Raw genomic sequence first — 21,137 nt, forward strand, 5'->3', positions numbered from 1 at the left:
TGACAGGATTGCCGTTTACACCGAGAAAGAAAGATGCAGTATGGGTTGTGATTGATAAGTTAACGAATTCGGCTCATTTTATCCCAGTTCGTACGGATTATTCACTTGACAAGTTGGCTGAGTTGTATATTTCAGAGATAGTTAGACTACACGGAGTACCGTTATCAATTATTTCAGATAGAGATCCAAGATTTACTTCACGGTTTTGGAAGAAATTGCAGAAGGCTTTGGGCACAAAGTTGAGTTTTAGTACAGCTTTCCATCCTCAAACTGACGGTCAGTCAGAGAGAGTTATTCAGGTACTTGAAGATATGCTTAGATCTTGTGTCTTTGGAATTTCAAGGCAGTTGGGAAAAATATTTACCATTAGTAGAGTTTTCCTACAATAATAGTTATCAGTCGAGTTTGAAGATGGCACCTTATGAAGCTTTGTATGGACATAAATGTCGCACACTTTTGTATTGGATGAGCTTAAGGAAAATCGATTCTGGGTTGATCTAGTTAAGGAAGCGAAGAAAGTAAAATCATCAGAGATTGCTTGGGAAAGCAGCGTCAGACAGACAAAAGTCGTATGCAGATTTGAAGAGAAAAGAGATTGAGTATCAAGTTGGTAACAAAGGTTTTTTGGAAGTATCCCCGTGGAAAAAAGTTCTCATATTTGGCAAGAAAGGCAAACTAAGTCCACGTTTTATTGGACCGTTTGAAGTGATTGAGAGAGTCGGACCATTAGCATATCGGTTAGCTTTGCCGATTGAGTTAGAGAAAATTTGTGACAGCCCTAAAACGACCCTAGTCGAAATGTGGTTTCGGGACCACAAAACCGAGGCATAAAAATAATTAATTGTTATATTTTATGCTTACTATGTGTGTGCATGAATATGTGGAAGTTTCATTCTCTAATTTTACCAAATGTATGAGAAATTATTAAATAGGGATCAAGGTGAAACATGGTAAAAAAATGATAGGCTAATTTGTAATGGCTTATTTGTGCATGTTGACACAAAGGTGGACTTGCATGTCAAAATTGCCCAAATTATTCTATAGTGGCGGCCAAGATGGATGTGATGGGCAAAGGAAAACATGTTTCCAACATGTTGGGTTAGTGAGGCATGTTGGGAGCAATTAAATAATGTGTTAGCATTAAAGAAAAGGTTGACAAAAAAAATGGATGGATGCCCCTTGTTGCCGTGAGTAGAGGAAAAGAAAGGAGAAAATTTGTTCATCCATTCTCAATTCTTTGGCTGAAAATACTAAGGGAAAAGGGAGGATTTTTGCTCCATTTTTGGTTTAGAAGAGATCTAGAAGGATATTTGGCTATACTTGCATCAAGATTAAGGTATGTATGAGGTTGTGTCATGAGATTCATGCATGTTTTAGTTGCTAACTTGATGTTCATGTTAGCCATGGTTCAAATCCTTGTTATGCCATGGAAATGGTATTTGGCCAAGGTTGATATTGTGTTAAAGCCATTGCATGCTAAATATGAAGCTTGTTGATGATGCATGTAATGATGGATTGACTACTCTTGAATTTTCTCTTAGCATTCTTGAGTAAGACATGGAGTTCTATGTTTAACCATGACCGAAAATTGAAAGGGATGGTGTGTGATGTATTCGGCCATGGTATGCTCATAAGTGCGATTTTTGCTTGTTGCATGATAGGTAAAAATTTGTGTTTTGATATATGTTTATATGTGATGATGTTTGGTTTTGAAGTATAAAATTGGCTAACATGGACATGCATATTCGGCCACAATAGGGGAATTGTTGTGCATGCATTCGGTTAGAGGCAAGCATAATGATGCCTATTCTTGAATTAGGTAATCAGCTACCTTGATGTGAGCTAAGGCCGAATGTGTACGAAATTAAAGAAAATTGACTAAAGTGCTTAGTTATGTGATGTTGGGTCAATGATATGTGTATTCGGCCAAGGCTAGCAAGTGAGACTTTAATAAGTTGAAATTGTTTGAATTAGCTCAAGAGCTTAGAGGGCCACAATTGGATAAAGGAAAGGAAAAAGTGATCGAATAGCCGTTGAAGCCGTTCGACAACATCCGAGGTAAGTCTTGAGTAATGACCCTACTTGAATTATGTGAAATGAAATATGGATGTGTAATGATTATTGACATATGTGTGTATGAGTATTTGAATGGTACCGGGCTAAGTCCCAAGGCAATTATGCTAGTGATATGTTTGTGTTTGAGCCTTAGTAACGAAAATGAAATATGGATGTGTAATGATTATTGATATATGTGTGTATGAGTATTTGAATGGTACCGGGCTAAGTCCCAAGGCAATTATGCTAGTGATATGTTTGTGTTCGAGCCTTAGTAACGAAAATGAAATATGGATGTGTAATGATTATTGATTTATGTGTGCATGAGCAATTGAATGATACCGGGCTAAGTCCCAAGGCAATTGTGCTAGTGACTATATCCGGGCTAATACCGAAGGCATTTGTGCAAGTTGTTATATCCGGGCTAATACCGAAGGCATTTGTGCAAGTTGTTATATCCGGGCTAATACCGAAGGCATTTGTGCAAGTCGTTATATCCGGCTAAGACCCGAGGGCATTCGTGCGTGTGGTTATATCCGGTTGTATTCAAGAAGCTTGGGTTGAAGGTGAGCGTTGGTTGCTGTAATAAATCCAATTAAATACGCTCGAAAAGCCCAAAGGATAAGGTATGTTTACATGTGCAATGGAAAAGTCGATCGTTTGAAATAATATTCGTTCAATCGACTAACGAATTTTCAGCTCTTGAAATGGGTTGATATCTTGTGAATGTATATATTGATGAAGTGTGAAGTAGGTACGATTATGTGAATGTGTATTAATAAAGTGATTCATTTGGCTATGTGAATGTAATGCTTTAGTCAAAGCCGATTTCATTACTTGAGACTTACCAAGCATAAAAATGCTTACCCGTTGCTTTGGCTCTCTGTTTTATAGATTTTGCTCGTTAGCGATCGGATTCGGGATCATCGAAGTTGAAGTCAACCACACTATCAAAGCCCTTTTGGTACTCCTTTAGTTGAATTTTGGATATGGCATGTATAGGACTACCCTTGGTTGTTTTCAAGTATCTTTGTGATGTATATGTATGCGGCCATGCGAAAATGGCTCGTAAAGGTGGAGTATGGCATTAGACGATTGAATTTGTGGTTTGTAATTATATATGGTTTCATGATGTGATTATGGATTGGAATGGGGTGTTAGTCACATGATCAGCCATTGGAATGGCTAAATATGATCATAAGTGGACCTATGTATGACAAGACTATAGTTGGTCCATAGAGACTACAATTTAGGTAAGGCCTACCTTAAAACAGATGCTGCCAGCTGCAGTGACGTGAATGTGAAAAATCACTAAAAATAGTAGGAATGGTATTAAATAGTGAATAAATTATGTAAACGAACCTTGATGGATCTATTTTCATATGAAAGTAACGAAACGATCATATGATCAGTTTACTAAGAGATATTAAAGTTCTCGTGAGACAGGGCCAGAACGGTTTCTGGATCTCCTGTCTTGACTTTGAAAATTTACCACAAATTATCCAGAAGGAATTAGAAGTCATGCCTTATATGTACAGATTGCTTTTTGAGTCTAGTTTTATTAGAAACAAACGGTATCAGCATTGAAGCCTTGTACAGGGAGATATTCCAGTTGTAACGTGCGAAGGTCAGTGTAGTCGACCCCTGTAACATGGGTGACTTTAACTAATAAACTGTACCAATTTGCCCGACCAAAAATTCTAGAAATAAATTCAGGGATGTATATATGAGTCTAAATTCAGGGAAAATTTATGGAATCAGTTTCCGAGTTTTGTAACTCGAGATATGCCTTTTAAGGCGACAGTGACGCAGTTTTCCAGCTTGCCTGGAAATGTCAAATTGGTCGGTGCTATAAGTGGGTTTGGCTTGTTAACCCCTCGTGTCCGACACCGGCAACGGGCTCGGGTTCGGGGTGTTACAAAATTCATAATGTATTTCATGTGTCTATGCTACGTCTTTATCGTTCAGATCCGTCACATGTGATTTCTCAGACAGAGGTTGAGATTCAACCAAACATGACTTACGGTGAAGAACCAGTAAAGATTCTAGCTCGAGAGGTAAAGTAATTAAGGAACAAAAGTATTGCACTTGTGAAAGTACTATGGAATAGACATGGGGTAGACGAGGCTACATGGGAACTCGAAGAGGCTATACGAAAACAGTACCCAAATCTCTTCACAGGTAAATTTTCGGGGACGAAAATCCCTAAAGGGGGGAGAAATGTAACATCCCAAAATAGGGCCTAAACGGAATAGTGGTTACGAAACCACAAATTCGAGGTAGAAAAATTTATTTTATTATTATTTTGAGGTTCATGATATTATTTCATGATTGTGTGAAAATTTCGTGATGAAATTCTATGCATAAAGTGCTTAAGTTGATATTAGGGACTAAATCGAATAATTTGTAAAACTTGCATTCTAGAAGTTTTTAGTATGAAATTGCTTTGGAATATTAATTAGGAGGGTTTAAATAACAATTTGACCAATTTCTAAGTTCATGGACAAAATAGGACATGGATGGAATTTTTGAAAGTTTAATAAGGGCATTTTGGTCATTTGGATATTAAATGAAATAAAAGGGAAAATAACACAAAATTCATCATCTTCTTCATTAGCACGAAATTTCAAGGGTTCTCCATAGCTAGGGTTTGTTTCAAGCTTTCAAGCTCCATAGTAAGTGATTCCAAGCCCCGTTTTTAATGTTCTTTACATTTTCGGAGTCCCGGTAGTTCGATAAAGCTTATGCTAGCAATAATTTAAGTTAGGGTTCATATTTGGAAAAATACCCATAGGTGAAAAGTGTTTATTTTGATGTTTTATGATAGAATATGAGGTCTTAGATTATGTTAGACAACTTGTGCTACTCGGTTTTAAGTAAAAACGAGTAAAAGGGCTTAATCGGTAAAAATACCTAATAGTCATAAGTGCATGTTAGAGTGTGAATTTGATGCTGCCATAGAAGGAAAAAATGACCAGCATGTCACAAAACATAAGAATAAGGGATAAAGTTTAATTCCCGAGCCTAGGGGCAAAAGTGTAAATATGCAAAAGTTTAGGGGAAAAAATGTAATTTTTGCAAAGTTTGAGTAAAGGACTGTTTTGATAAATGTGAATATTAAATAAGTTAAATTTGCTATTATAGATCAAGAAGAGCGAAATTGAGAGTAGATCGGGAAAAGAAAAGTAAAGGACTAAATTGTAAAGTTTAGTCACATTTTGTATCGAGTAAGTTTACATAAATAAATGCAATATTATTTTATTTTACATTATTATTGTCAATTTCCAGCATTTATATACTTATTTTTGAGAATATTTAAAGTCGAATTAAAGGTGAAGTGACAGAGAAAAACATTAGGAAGCCCGTTTGAACCTTAGGAATGTTAGGATATTGGGGTTGACAGACGAGACGGAGATGAAATGAGCCATGTAAGTCCATATCAGATATATGGCTTTGGAGACAGGAATGAGCCATGTAAGCCCATATTAGATATATATATATGGCATTGGAGCAGGAATAATTCATGTAAGTCCATGTCGAAGACATGGCATTAGCGAGATATTGATGAGCAGAACGACCCTAGTATCCTTAGTATTCCGAGTGGTTCAACGGGTCATTGTACACGTTAAATTACAGTGAATTATCAGCAAAGGGAAGGTAGATTATATTTATGAATAGTGAAAGGTCGGGTAAGAAAGAAGGTAAGTGAGTAAAGAAGAAGGTAGAAAATGAGAAGTAAAGAAAGTTTATGAGGCTAGGTGATATTATGTATATTTATTCATTATGTTGAATGTTGTAATTTATTTGCTTGTAAGCTTACTAAGCCTAGTGCTTACTCTCTTTATTTTCTATTTCTTATAGTTTTTATCAAGCCACTCGAGGATCGAAGGAAACGTCAGAAACCGATCACACTATCGAAGAAATCACATTGGTATAGTTAGACATTTCGTTTTGTGTTTGGCATGTATAGGAATTTGGTTTCTTTTGATATGATATGATCAATGAATGATGTGTAAATACTTGCTAGTGATTAACTAATAGAATGGCTGATGATATACATGTTTAATAGTATGTATGATTAAGTAGTAACTATCACATGAAAACTAAGAAAAATGTGAAAGTAACTTAAAAATGGATTCAAGTATCAGAAATAACGTGACTTTGAAAAATCACAAAAAAAATTGTAGAGACATGGTTTTATGGTGCATAATATATGAAATTAAATCTCATTGTGTCTATTTTCATATGGAATAAGCAAAACAGGTAAAGGTTTTGTATTTTATAAGATATCTGAGTTTTAGTGAAATAGGGCCAGAGCGATTTCTGGATCCCCTATTCCAACTTTGGAAATTCACCATAAAGTTTAAAAAAATAATTAGGTGGTGTACTTTATATGGTTAGAATCCATATTGAATCTAGTGTTAATAGAAACAAACGGTATAGTCATATAAATTTTGTACAGGGAGAAAAGTGGTTTGTAGTAAGTAGAGGTCAGTGCAGTCGAATTCTGAAATAGGGGTAACTTTAACTAATAAATTGTACTAATTGGCTAAGTAAAAATTTCTAGAAAAAAATTAGAAGATATATATATGAGTCTAGTTTCATGAAAAATTTATGGATCTTAATTTCGAGTTTTTAAACTCAAGAAATGAATTTTTAAGCAACCATGATGCAGAAAAATAGTTTATTCTGAAAATTAAAATAAGTGGTTTAGAGTTGTTTAAAAGGTATGATAAGTTTAGTAACACCTCAAGCTTGACTCCGGTGACGGTTTCGGGCATGGGGGCATTACAATATTGCCATCATGCATCGTTGAAAGGTTGCAGATGCATTGCATAAACCAAAAGGCATTTACCTAAAACCAAACGTACCGTATGGATAAGTAAAGGTTGTTTTGTTTTGGTCTTCTGGAGCTACAAGTATTTGGTTATATCCCGAATAACCATCTAAAAAATAATAGAATTCATTACTGCCGAAACCATTTTTTAGGGTTAGAAAAAAAATAGGGATCGACTTTTAAAACCAAATGTGGAGTCAGCACCAATCTATTGTTTCAGTATGATTGGATCACCTTAAAATATTTTATTTCATTTAAACCAATTTTGGCCTACGTAAATTTAAGAAAACGGGTTCAAGAGCCAGTTACGTATGAGTAAGGATTAGCACCCTCACTACGCCCAAAATTGGTACCAATTTGATTAAGTATTGTCTTTATGTTTAAGATTTAGAGCTATTTTTGAAATATGGTTCCTATTAAAACATTTGAAGGGCTTAAGTTGGTCGTCAAAATTCTCATGTTTCGAAGGTATACAGCATCACATCCAGCTCGATAGGACACGATCCTTTATACCCTCGAAAACACAATAAATTTTTGAATTCCAAAAGTTTATATGTTGAAAATTACAAAAGGATGCCCGATTATTTAGTCCAACGAAAAACTGAAACCCAGCACGGTAGGGCACGATTCCTCGAATTTCCAAACATTGAACATTGCCTTTCTTTAGAATTTATAAAACACGAGTGAAATTCTAAAGGAATATTCGATTATATTGAACAAACGGGAAATCGAAACCCAGCACGATAGGGCATGATCGCGTTATTTCGTGATAGGTTTAAAATATTTATAATTAACCGTTCTTGAAACTAACTATTATCGCGATGTAGGCAAGTGTACCTATCGAACAATAGTATAGTTTTAGCAAGACAGGATTGTCGAACCCAAATGAACTAAAAGTACTGGTAATGACTGTCTTTTTATTATCTAGCCTAAGAATAAAAAGGTTTTTGTTTTAACTAACTAATTATCTAAACTAAGAATTCACACAGAATGGAATTGGGGAATTGCTTTTGGGAAAATCGATTGAATTAAGACAATACCTAAGGAAAAATCCACCTAGACTATACTTGTTATTCTAGCTCCGAATTAGACGATTTATTCATTTAACTTGTTCCGTAGAGATCCCTAAGTTATGTTATTATCCCTATTCAAGACTAATAACGTCTAATCCCTAGATTGAATAATTGATACCTTTCTCTAATTAACACCCTAGGGTTGTATTAACTCGATCTATGGATCCCCTTATTAGGTTTCACTCTAATCCGGCAAAATCTTGTCACCCTATGTCTAGGCACGCAATCAACTCCACTTAATTATGAAAAATGTACTCTTAGACAGGGTCTATTACTCCTCTGAATAAGAGCTTATCTTGAATCAGTATCCTGGGATATCAAAACAAGAATTAAGAACACATAATTAAGAACAAGTTAAATATTTATCATACAATTCAGAAAATAATAACAAGACTCGTCTTAGGTTTCATTCCCCTTAGGTGTTTAGGGGATTTACTTCATAACTAAAAAGAAAAACATCTTAGAATAATATAGAATACAAAATATAAAGAAAACCTAAAACTCCTGAAGGGGAAATTGAGGAGAGATCTTCAGTCTTGATGGTGAATCCAGCTTCTGAGATGGATCAATCGGCTTTCTTGGAGTAATTCCTTAATCCCTATTCTGTGTCCCACTTTTCTTCCACCTCTAGGGTGTATTTATAGGTTTTGGAATGCCTAAGAGCCCTCAAAATTAGCCTTTTTCGAATTGGACTCAACTTGGGCTCAGCAGGGACACGCCCGTGTGCGATTATTTCAGGCCATGTTCGAGCCTGCCAAATTGACACGGCCGTGTGGTCTGCCCGTATGAGGAGGTCCAAGCTGTGTTAATTTCATAATTTAGCCCATTTTCTCTGATTTTAGCTCTTTTCTCGTTCCTTTCGCTCTCCTATGCTCTCCTAAGTATAAAACATGAAATGAAAGCATTAGGAGCATCGAATTCACCAATTCCACTAGGAAATCATCCATAAAATGCATTAAACATGGGGTAAAAATATGTATAAATTATAGTTTACCAAATACCCCCACACTTAAGCATTTGCTTGTCCTCAAGCAAAATTCTCAACTCATAATCAAAATAAATTCTTCTCAACTTATAATTTTGATCGCGTGATTTCGTGATAGGTTTTAAATATTTATAATTACTTGTTCTTGAACTAACTATTATCGTGATGTAGGCAAGTGTACCTATCGAACAGTAGTATAGTCTTAACAAGACCGGATTGTCAAACCCAAAGGAACTAAAAGTACTAGTAATGACTGTCTTTTTATTATTTAGCCTAAGAATAAAGAGTTTTTTGTTTTAACTAACTAATTATCTAAACTAAGAACGCACAGAGAATGGAATTGGGTAATTTCTTTTGGAAAAATCGATTGAATGAAGACAATACCTAAGGAAAAATCCACCTAGACTGTACTTGTTATTCTGGCTCCACATCGGACGATTTATTCATTTAACTTGTTCCGTAGAGATCCCTAAGTTATGTTATTATCCCTATTCAAGACTAATAATGTCTAATCCCTAGATTGAATAACCGAGACTTTTCTCTAATTAACACTCTAGGGTTGCATTAACTCTATCTATGGATCCCCTTATTAGATTTCACCCTAATCTGGCAAAATCTTGTCACCCTATGTCTAGGCGCGCAATCAACTCCGCTTAATTATGACAAATGTACTCTTAGATTGGGTCTATTCCTCCTTTAAAAAAGAGCTTATCTTGAATTGGTATCCTGGGATATCAAAACAAGAATTAAGAACACGTAATTAAGAACGAGTCAAATATTTATCATACAATTCAGAAAATAATAACAAGATTTGTCTTAGGTTTCATTCCCCTTAGGTATTTAGGGGATTTAGTTCATGACTAAATAAGAAAACATTCCAGAATAATAAATAATACAAAACATAAAGAAAACCCAAAACTCTTGAAGGGGAATTGAGGAGAGATCTTTAGTCTTGATGATGAATCCGGCTTCTGAGATGAATCAATCGGCTTTCTTGGAGTAATTCCTTACCCCCTACTCTGTGTCCTTTCTTCCTCCTCTAGGGTGTATTTATAGGCTTTGGAATGCCTAAAAGCCCTCAAAATTAGCCTTTTCCGAATTGGACTTAACTTGGGCTCGGCAGGGACACGCCCGTGTGACATGCCCGTGTGCGATTACTTCAGGCCGTGCTCGAGCCTGCCAAGTTGACACGGCCATGTGGTTTTCCTGTGTGAGGAGGTCCAGGCTGTGTTGATTTCGTACTTTGGCCTATTTTCTCTGTTTTTGGCCTGTTTCTTGCTCCTTTCACTCTCCTATGCTCTCCTAGGTATAAAACATGAAATTAAAGCATTAGGAGCATCGAATCTACCAATTCTAATGGAAAATCATCCATAAAATGCGTTAAAGATGGGGTAAAATTATGTATAAATTACGGTTTATCAAATACCCCCACACTTAAGCATTTGCTTGTCCTCAAGCAAAATTCTCAACTCATAATCGAAATAAATTTTTCTCAACTTATAATTTCTATCGATAATATCTCAGAATAATCCATAGGTAATCATACATTGAGAATTCAACTAAAAGAACATAAAAGTTTCGAACATTCCAAGTTGAGTATTTAATCATGCAAACATAGGTGTCTCTCCTCATTTAAGTAATTACCTTTGATTTAGAATATCACAGAGTTTCACATCCTCGCTACAGATTCACTCAAATCACTCGAGGTGTTTAAGGACAATAAATGACGCACTCAATAGTCAACAATGAAAAGTCATTACCATAGGCTTGCATGAAAATCAAATCTCCACCACTATAATTTAAGATGATACATCAATCAAAAGTCTTTAGAGGGTTGTAATGAGGTTTGGTTAGGGGGTGTGGTCATAAGCTGAAAGAAAGGGTTAAAATCGAGATTGAATTGAAAAATTACCTAACTAGAAAAAATGTTAATCATCATTTTCGTACAACAGAGCTTCTTCTTAGACTAAGGAATTTAATTTCTGAAGCTTACAAACAGAGGATCACTACCATTTTGTATACATTTTTTTTAAGAACAAGTCAAATTACAGAGGAGAACAAAACATAGCTAAGCAACTATTTCAATTCAAATCCCGCCAAAAATGGGGCTTAAATTAATTTAGGGGATTTCAACAATAATGGGTTAAAGATTAATATTAAGGGTAATACAAAAAATGGCTTGTTAGGCTCAAAGGGGTTCACTAGGGGTTAATTGTGGAGTAGGCTTTTCATGGCATGAGTGGGTTAATCTTAAGTGCCTTAATCATTTTGACATATCAAATCAAATGGTGTGGTCTCAACATGAATAATCAAGCAAGTTCTAGAATAAGAGTTCACTACTGACGCATTCAAAGTAATAATAAAAGTGAGCATGAAAGAATTAATAGATGCTTAAAAGGCTAAAAAATCTCACAAAATTATGGCTTTTTGATGTTTAAAACTTGTGAATCCCAACTCAAAGTAATACCTAAACTTTGGGGAAACAACCTAAGATTTAAATTCTTAAAAATCAACTTATCATGCTTGATTCTCTAATGCCTTAAAGTTTAAACAATCAATGCATAAATGCCTATGTTTTAATTCAAGATACATCAATCAAAATCATAAATCAATCAAAATTTATCCTAAATATGATATGAGAGCTTTTTAAGAGAATAAGACAGTCATTCAGGGATTTTTCTGATAATGAAATAAATACCCCCACACTTAAGATGTACATTGCCTTCAATGTACAAAGATAGATATTAGAGTATAAAATTAAGATAGGGAGAGAAGTGAAACTTCCTGTATGATGAATTCCTTGAACTGGAGTTATGGAGAGTAATTGGTTCGAGAGTGGAGGAATATACTCCGACGTTCATAGAGGTTCATTAGGCCATAAGTCCTGCGCCAAAAGGATATTATCTCTAGTGGTAGCTATGGTCGTGGGCGAGCAGGACATGGCAGTCGTAGAGAACCTTTCCCGGTGGAGTTTTAGTTCCTATGTGATGATGAGCTTAAGAGCTTTATATAACTGGGATAAAATTAAGAACTTTTTAGGGGATATTAGGAAGAATAATTACTCAAAAAGAAATAACCAAAATTAATAATTAAAAATAACATTTCTAAAATCTAATAAAAATTAAAAACATAAAATAATAAATAAATGTTTTTAAACATCTTCATCGTTGGATGGTTTGCGAGGTGGGACTGGCGATGAGATGCGGAGGTGCTGACAAATCTACTGTAGAGTAGCATCAATGTTGTCAAATCATTGAAAACAATGCTGATCGAATCAAGTGAGGCGCTCAGAGATGTCAGCATATGATGCCTCCGCATGAACTGGACGAGAGGGTGGTGGTGGCTGGGATGGTGGGTCCTCGTGCTATGAAGGGATATCATCAGGAATGTCCTCGTAAGCCTTCACCTCAGTGGATTGGGCGAGATGATATTGAGGAGGGTAGGTTCCTCATCACCTCTCGATCATCCTCATGCTAAGCATGCTTGAGATACCTTGTGGAGACATCTGGCCAATGAGGGTCAAGGATGATTCTTGGGCCGCAGCATCGAGTAGCCCTAAGTGTCGAGCCAATCGCATTACATAGGGGCCAATGGAGATTACCCCTTTCCTATGCCACTCCGTCTAGTGCTAAATCACGAGGGCGATGAAGTAGGCAAGGTCGATGACGTGCCCATGCAACATACACCATAAGAAGTAGGCGTCGTGAGTGTTGACGACGCCAGTGCTCTCTCGCCTCCCTGTAACCGTATGAGCTAAAATGGCGTGTAGGTACCTCAGAGATGGTGGGAGAACTGATGCCTTGGAGCAACTAGGATTGTAGGAGGTTGTGCCAGGGGCCAATGTGTGCCAGCACTTCATGGCAGAAAAGTGTATGTGGCGAGTGAGAGCATGTAGTTCATTTTCCACCCTGAACTCCTCCGTATATAAGTCTAGTGCAGCATCGAACTCTGGGACACTTAGCTGGCGGACTAACCCGTCTATACGAAACTGGACCATGCTAGGATCATCGTAATTTGTCATTACGATCTGAAGATGGAACATTGAGCATAGTTTCATCGTGAGCTCGAGGTATGTTGGTTCGATGATCCCAAGGAATAGCTCCCAAGGGTCAGTGGTTAGGAGGGTCTGAATCGCATTAGCCAACTGAACTTGTTCTACGGTAGCCCAGTCGATACAGCGGCTCACAATTAAGGGTTGGGCCCAAAATATTTGGAAAAGCTCTTCCTAGGGCCCTCGGGGGAACTGTAGGACAAGGTGACGAATTTTCATAGTTGGACCCGCGGAAGATGATGCTCCCTTCCTTTTCTTTGAGGCAGGTACGACGATTTTCTTTCCTCATGAAGACGACATGGTACCTGCGATTAGAATCATCAAGTCATCTTAATAAATGGTCAAAGTAAAAGGAATAAAATTTTCAAATAAAAAGCAGAATTTCAACCACAACCAAATATAACTAATATAAAATTTTCGTGACATTATCATTGTAATGGCATGAGAATGGGCGTAGTAATGCCATGTGTATGACAAAAGAGTAAGGCTTTCCTAACAACTTGTTTTAACATGAGATGTATGATAAATAATCGAAGAATGCAATTTAAATGATAGACATTGGCATGGAAATATCATGAGAATAAGCATAGTAAAGTCATGGGTATGAGGTTTTCCTAATAACTCGATTTAACACGAAATGTATGATAACTAACCTAAGAATGCAAACTAAATGATAAAAGAATGAGAAAAATGAAAAATAGTTCGAAAGCAATGAAGATTATGCTAATAATAAGCATTAGTAATAAGTAAAATAGAAGTGAAAGGTGTAAACAAACGCTAAGGGAGAGAGATTGAGCGTCAAAAATGGAGTGGGAAGCGGTGCACGGGCATGGCAGGGAGGCCGTGTGGAGTTGCAGTGGCTAGGGTTAGGGTTTTTGAATGGGGAAGAAAGTGAATAGTACAGGGTATTTATAGATTTTGGGCCACACGGTCAGGGCATACGCCCGTATTCCCCTATTTCAGCCCGTGTGATTTACGAATTTCAAATTTGGGCGCGTCTGACATTTAGTACACGCCCATGTTCCTTGGGCATATGGGAGCACACGACCATATCGCACGACCGTGTCTGGCGTTGTTCACTTCTCCCACGCCCGTGTGGGAAATCCCCACGCCCGTGTCAATCTAACAGGTTCGACCACGGGTGTTAGACACGGGCATGTCGCACACCCGTGCTAGTTTATCAGTTTCAACCACGGGTCTTCCACATGGGCGTGTCGCATGCCCGTATTGTTTTGGCAGGCTCGGCCACGGCCATGTCGTATGGCCATGGCATTTTATCGTAGCCCGTGTTTGGGGAAATCCTTGCCCTATTTTCACACAGCCATAAGCACGCCCGTGTGCTTGGCCGTGTCTCTGTGGAAAACCTATATTCGAGAGCTTCGTTAGTAAGTTAGATGTTGAAGACTAAATTTTTAAAGAAGTTAATACAGTTAGTGATCGAGTTGCCTCCCGAGAAGCGCTTATTTATAGTCTAAGATTGACTTACCTCTCTGTTGAATAATCATGGTGGTTTGAGGAGTTTATACTCCTCACTCCTGATTCATCAAAATAAGGTTTTAAATGGGTGTTTTTTACATTAAAAGTGCCGAACTTGGGGTGCCTTACCTTGACCATACTGAATGGAAAGATACTAAGTACTGTAAGAGAGATTTCTTCATTCGGTGTGGTAGTGACAATGTGGGGATCTGCGGCATCTAATAAGACTCTATCTCCAATCTTAAGTTGATTTGGAAAGGTATTGAGCTCGTTCTGTCATAGATTCGGTTTGTCGGGTGTTCTTGGTTTATGCGTCCGCCATTCATCGAGTTCCTCGATTTGTAATCTTCGATCTTCATGAATAGGTCCTCTACTATTGCTTGAGAATGACTTGTGTGCTTCCTTCAAACTCATTTCCTGTAGAGTAGGTTGTACCATATTGTCAGTTCTAGGAGAATGGGTTAAACGATCACCTTCAATTCCCGATGTGTTGCCAGAATTGCGAGTTTGAAGGGTGGTTGTTTCGTCTCCCACACGAAGTGTAAGTTCACCTGTGCCAACATCAATAATCGTTTTAGAAGTTGCTAAAAAGGGCCTTCCCAGAATTAAGGGAGTTTTGCTATCCTCTTCTATATCTAGAACAATAAAGTTAACGGGAAATATAAATTTATCGATTTTAACTAATACATCTTCAATAATAACCCTAGAGAACCTTATAGTTTTATTTGCTAATTGAATGTTCATCCTAGTTTTTTGGGGTTTCCCGAGACCTAATTGCTTAAACATTTTGTTAGGGATGACGTTAATACTAGCCCCTAAATCAGCTAATGCATTATTAACATCTAAACTACCAATTAAGCAAGGAATTGTAAAAATCTCTGGATCTTTTAGTTCGTTCGGTAGTCTATTTTGGAGAATAGCTAAGCAAACTGCGTTTAGCTCCACGTACGACACCTCGTCCAACTTCCGTTTATTTGCTAAAAGTTCCTTTAAAAATTTCATTGCGTTTGGCATCTACGATAGGGCTTTAATAAACGGTAAGTTAATATGTAATTTTTTTAAGAGTTTAAAAAATTTACCAAATTGTTCATCTAAGCGGTCTTTCCTTGTCGCGTTGGGGTATGGCACATGAGGTTTATATTCGACATTCACCATTTTGTTTTTATTGTTATCTACCTCACCTTGACCTTTACTTACCACAGTTTCTTGCCTCAGTTCTGGTTCAGGCTCAACAATTCCTTCTTCATCTTGAATATTAATTGCATTGAACTGTTCCCTTGGGTTAGGTTCAGTATTACTTGGCAAGCTACCTTGTGGTCGTTAGGAAATTAGTTTGGAAAGTTGGCCTATCTGAGTTTCGAGCCCTTGGATCGACACTTGTTGATTTTTAAGTGCTATCTTGATGTTCTGGAAATGAGTTTCTGACACAGATATAAACTTTGAGAGCATCTCTTCAAGGTTCGGTTTTTTTTCCTATTGGTAGGGTGGTTGTTGGTAGCCTGAAGGTGGTTATGGTCTTTGATTTCCTTAACCGCTCCACGAGAAATTGGGGTGGTTCCTCTAACCTGCATTGTAAGTGTTACTATATGGATTGTTTTGAGGTCGAGGATTATTACCCATGTAGTTTAATTGCTCGTTATCCATGTTGTGGCCATAAGGCTGGTATTCCGAATGGCTTGTTCTACCTCCACTTGCTTCGCACTGCATTAATGGGTGAACCTGTGAAGAACTAAGAAAACCATCAATCTTTTTATTTAAGAGTTCTACCTGATTAGAGAGCATGGTGACCGAATCGACGTTATAAACACTGGCTGTTTTCATTGGCTTTGTCCTTATAACTTGCCATTGATAGTTATTCAGTGACATCTCCTCTATAAACTCATAGGCATCTTTAGGTGTTTTATTATTGATGGTTCCGCCAGCAACTGTGTCAACCATTTGTCGAGTCGAAGGATTCAGGTCATTATAGAACGTTTGAACCTATAGCCAAAGCGGTAACCCATAGTGAGGGCACTTTCTCAAAAGGTCCTTGTATTTCTCCCATACATCGTAGAGTGTTTCTAAATCCATCTGCACAAAAGAAGAGATATAATTACGTAATTTAGCCATTTTAGTCAGCGGAAAATATTTTAGTAAAAATTTTTCAGTCATTTGTTCCCAAGTTGTAATTGATCCTCGTGGTAACTAGTTCAACCATTGTTTAGCTTTGTTCCTCAACGAAAAAGGGAATAACTGAAGATGAATGGCATCATTAGAGACACCATTAATTTTAAATGTATCGCATAGTTCTAAGAAGTTGGCTAAATGAGTGTTGGGATCCTCATCTTGCAAACCATCAAACTGAACAAATTGCTGTATCATTTGAATAGTGTTAGGTTTTAATTCAAAAGTATTTGCAGCTACAGCAGGTCTAACTATGCTCGATTCAGTTCCTGTTAAAGAAGGTTTAGCATAATCACACATAGTGCGTGGAGTAGGATTTTGATTAACCGCAATTGCAGGAGGTAGCTGATTGCCTTAATTTTTAGCCATCTCTTCGGTTGGGGGTTGAGTATCGTCTTCTTGCTCGTTCTCTATGTATCTTAAGCTTCGGCTTATTTCTCTTTGATTTCTTCGAACTGTACGATTGATTTCTTCGTCAAAAAGTAATGGTCCTGACGGATTTCTTCTAGTCATAAACTATAAAAACCTGCCAAGAGAAAGAAAAAGTAAATTAATAAATAATAATAATAAATTAAAGTGCACGAAAAATAAATTGCAAAAGTAATAACAATTGAGTGTTCCTAATATTTCAGTTCCCCGAAAACGGCACCAAAAACTTATTCACGCGATTTCGTTATAGGTTTTAAATATTTATAATTAATTTTTCTTGAACTAACTATTATCGTGATGTAGGCAAGTGTACCTATCGAACAGTAGTATAGTCTTAACAAGACCGGATTGTCGAACCCAAAGGAACTAAAAGTACTAGTAATGACTGTCTTTTTATTATCTAGCCTAAGAATAAAGAGTTTTTTGTTTTAACTAACTAATTATCTAAACTAAGAACGCACAGAGAATGGAATTGGGTAATTGCTTTTGGAAAAATCGATTGAATGAAGACAATACCTAAGAAAAAATCCACCCACACTGTACTTGTTATTCTAGCTCTAAATCAGACGATTTATTCATTTAACTTGTTCCGTAGAGATCCCTAAGTTATGTAATTATCCTTATTCAAGACTAATAATGTCTAATCCCTAGATTGAATAACCGAGACTTTTCTCTAATTAACACTCTAGGGTTGCATTAACTCGATCTATGGATCCCCTTATTAGGTTTCACCCTAATCTGGCAAAATCTTGTCACCCTATGTCTAGGCGTGCAATCAACTCCACTTAATTATGACAAATGTACTCTTAAATAGGGTTTATTCCTCCTCTAAATAAGAGCTTATCTTGAATCGGTATCCTGGGATATCAAAACAAGAATTAAGAACACGTAATTAAGAACGAGTCAAATATTTATCATACAATTCAGAAAATAATAACAAGATTCGTCTTAGGTTTCATTCCCCTTAGGTATTTAGGGGATTTAGTTCATGACTAAATAAGAAAACATCCCAGAATAATAAATAATACAAAACATAAAGAAAACCCAAAACTCCTGAAGGGGAATTGAGGAGAGATCTTCAGTCTTGATGATGAATTCGGCTTCTGAGATGAATCAATCGGCTTTCTTGGAGTAATTCCTTACCCCCTACTCTGTTCCTTTCTTCTTTCTCTAGGGTGTATTTATAGGCTTTGGAATGCCTAAAAGCCCTCAAAATTAGCCTTTTTCGAATTGGAATCAACTTGGGCTCGACAGGGACACGCCCGTGTGTGATTACTTTAGGCCGTGCTCGAGCCTGCCAAATTGACACAGCCGTGTGGTCTGCCCGTGTGAGGAGGTCCAGGCCGTGTTGATTTCATATTTTGGCCCATTTTCTCCATTTTTGGCTCGTTTCTTTCTCCTTTCACTCTCCTATGCTCTCTTAAGTATACAACAAGAAATTAAAGCATTAGGAGCATCGAATTCACCAATTCTAATGAAAAATCATCCATAAAATGCGTTAAACATGGGGTAAAAATATGTATAAATTACGGTTTATCTAATTTCTATCGATAATATCTCAAAATAATCCATAGGTAATCATACATTGGGAATTCAACTAAAAGAACATAAAAGTTTCAAACATTCCAAGTTGAGCATTTTCTCCTGAAAACATAGGTGTCTCTCCTCATTTAAGTAATTACCTTTGATTCAGAATATCACAGAGTTTCACATCCTCAGTAAAGATTCACTCAAATCACTCGAGGAGTTTTAAGGATAATAAATGAAGCACTCAATAGTCAATAATGAAAAGTCATTACCATAGGCTTGCATGAAATTCAAATCTCCACAACTGATAAATTGAGATGAAACATCAATCAAAAGGTCTTTAGAGGGTTGTAATGAGTCTTGGTTAGGGGGTGTGGTCATAAGCTGAAAGAAAGGGTTAGAATTGAGATTGAATTGAAAAATTGCCTAAGTAGGAAAAGAGTTAATCATCACTTGCGTACAACAGAGCTTCTTCTCAAAATATGGAATTACTAATGTGTATACATAGTTGTTTTTTTTTTCTTTTTTTCTTTCCTTTTGTTTAAGAAAAAGTTAAATAACATAGACTAACTTATTACAAACAAGACATAGCTAAGTAATTTACTCAACTTAAATCTCGAAAAAAATAGGGATCAAATTAATTTAAGGGGTTTCAACAATAATGGGTTGAGGGTTAATATTAAGGGTAATACAAGAAATGGCTTGTTAGGCTCAACGGGGTTTACTAGGGGTTAATCGTGGAGGTAGGCTTTTCATGGCATGAGTGGGTTAATCCTAAGTGCCTTAATCATTTTGACATATCAAATCAAATGGTGTGGTCTTGACATGCATAATCAAGCAAGTTCGAGAATAATAGTTCAATACTGACGCACTCAAAGCAATAATAAAAGTGAGCATGGAAGAATTAATAGATGCTCAAAAGGTTCAAAGCTCTTACAAAAATTATGGCTTTTTTATGTTTAAAACTTGTGAATTCCAACTCAAAGTAATACCTAAACTTTGGGGAAACAACCTAAGATTTTAAATTCTTAAAAATCAACTTATCATGCTCGATTCTCTAATGTCTTAAAGTTTAAACAATCAATGCATAAACCTCTATGTTTTAATTCAAGATATAACAATCAAAATCATAAATCAATCAAAATTTATCCTAAATACGATATGAGAGCTTTTTAAGAGAACAAGGTAGTCATTTAGGGATTTTTCTGATAATGAAATAAATACCCCCCACACTTAAGATGTACATTGCCCTCAATGTAAAAAGATAGATATTAGAGTATAAAAATAAGATCGGGAGAGAAGTGAATCTTCCTGTATGATGAATTCCTCGAACTGGAGTTTTGGAGAGTGATCGGTTCGAGAGTGGAGGAGGATACTCCGGCGGTCGTAGAGGTTCATTAGTCCATAATTCCTGTGCCAAAAGAATATTATATCTAGTGGTAGCTATGGTCGTGGTCAATCAGGACATGGCAGTCGTGAAGAACCTTTCTCGGTGGAGTTGTTAGGCATATGCGATGATGAGCTTAAGAGCTCTATATAACTGTGATAAAACAGGAACTTTTTAGGGGATATTAGGAAGAATAATTACTCATAAAGAAATAACCGAAACTGATAATTAAAAATAAAATTCTAAAATCTAATAATAAAAATAAAAAGTAGTTTTGATAAAAATTAAAAAATAAAATAATAAATAAATGTTTTTAAACATCTTCATCGTTGGATGGTTTGCGAGGTGGGTCTAGCGATGAGATGTGGAGGTGCTGACAAATCTACTGTAGAGTAGCATCAATGTTATCAAATCGTTGAAAACAGTGCTGCTCGAATCTGGTGAGGCGCTCAGAGATTTTAGCATATGAAGCCGCCGCATGAACTGGACGAGAGGGTGGTGGTGGCTGAGTCGGTGGGTCCTTGTGCTGTAGAGGGACATCATCAGGAATGTCCTCGTAGGCTTCCTCCTTGGTAGATTGGGCGAGACGATATTGGGGAAGGTATGTTCCTCAGTGCCTCTCGATCATCTTCATGCTAAGCATGCTCGAGATGCCTTGTAGAGACATATGGCCAATGAGGGTAAGGGATGATTCTTGGGCCGCAGTGCTGAGGAGCCCGAAGTGTCAAGCCAACCGAGTAACATAGGGGCCAATGGAGATGACCCCCTTCCTAATCCGCTCTCTCTGGTGCTGAATCGCGAGGGCGATGAAATAGGCAAGGTTGATGACGTGCCTGTGCGACATACACCATAAGAAGTAGGCATCGTGAGTGTTGACCACGCCAGTGCTCTCTCGCCTCCCTGTAATCGTGTGAGCCAAAATGGCGTGTAGGTACCTCAGGGATGGTGGGAGAACTGATGCCTTAGAGTAGCTAGGATTGTAGGAGGCTGTACCGGGGGCCAAACTGTATCAGCACTTCGAGGGAGAGAAATGTATGTAGCGAGTGAAAGCATGTAGTTCATTTTTCTCCTTGAACTCCTCCATATATAAGCCCAGTGCAGCATCGAACTCTGGGACGCTTAGCTGGCGGACTAACCCGCCTAGGCGAAACTGG

At 37.1% G+C, this 21,137-nt stretch overlaps 1 non-coding gene across 1 annotated transcript; it reads left to right on the top strand.

The window, feature by feature from the left end:
* Nucleotides 1–16,473: 16,473 nt before the first annotated feature.
* On the top strand, nt 16,474–16,580 carry LOC128279842 (small nucleolar RNA R71). Its single transcript, XR_008270035.1, has one exon. It is a non-coding gene; the product is annotated as a small nucleolar RNA R71 (small nucleolar RNA).
* Nucleotides 16,581–21,137: the final 4,557 nt, after the last annotated feature.

This window comes from Gossypium arboreum, chromosome 8 (genome assembly GCF_025698485.1).
Source record: "Gossypium arboreum isolate Shixiya-1 chromosome 8, ASM2569848v2, whole genome shotgun sequence".
Taxonomy (NCBI): domain Eukaryota; kingdom Viridiplantae; phylum Streptophyta; class Magnoliopsida; order Malvales; family Malvaceae; genus Gossypium; species Gossypium arboreum.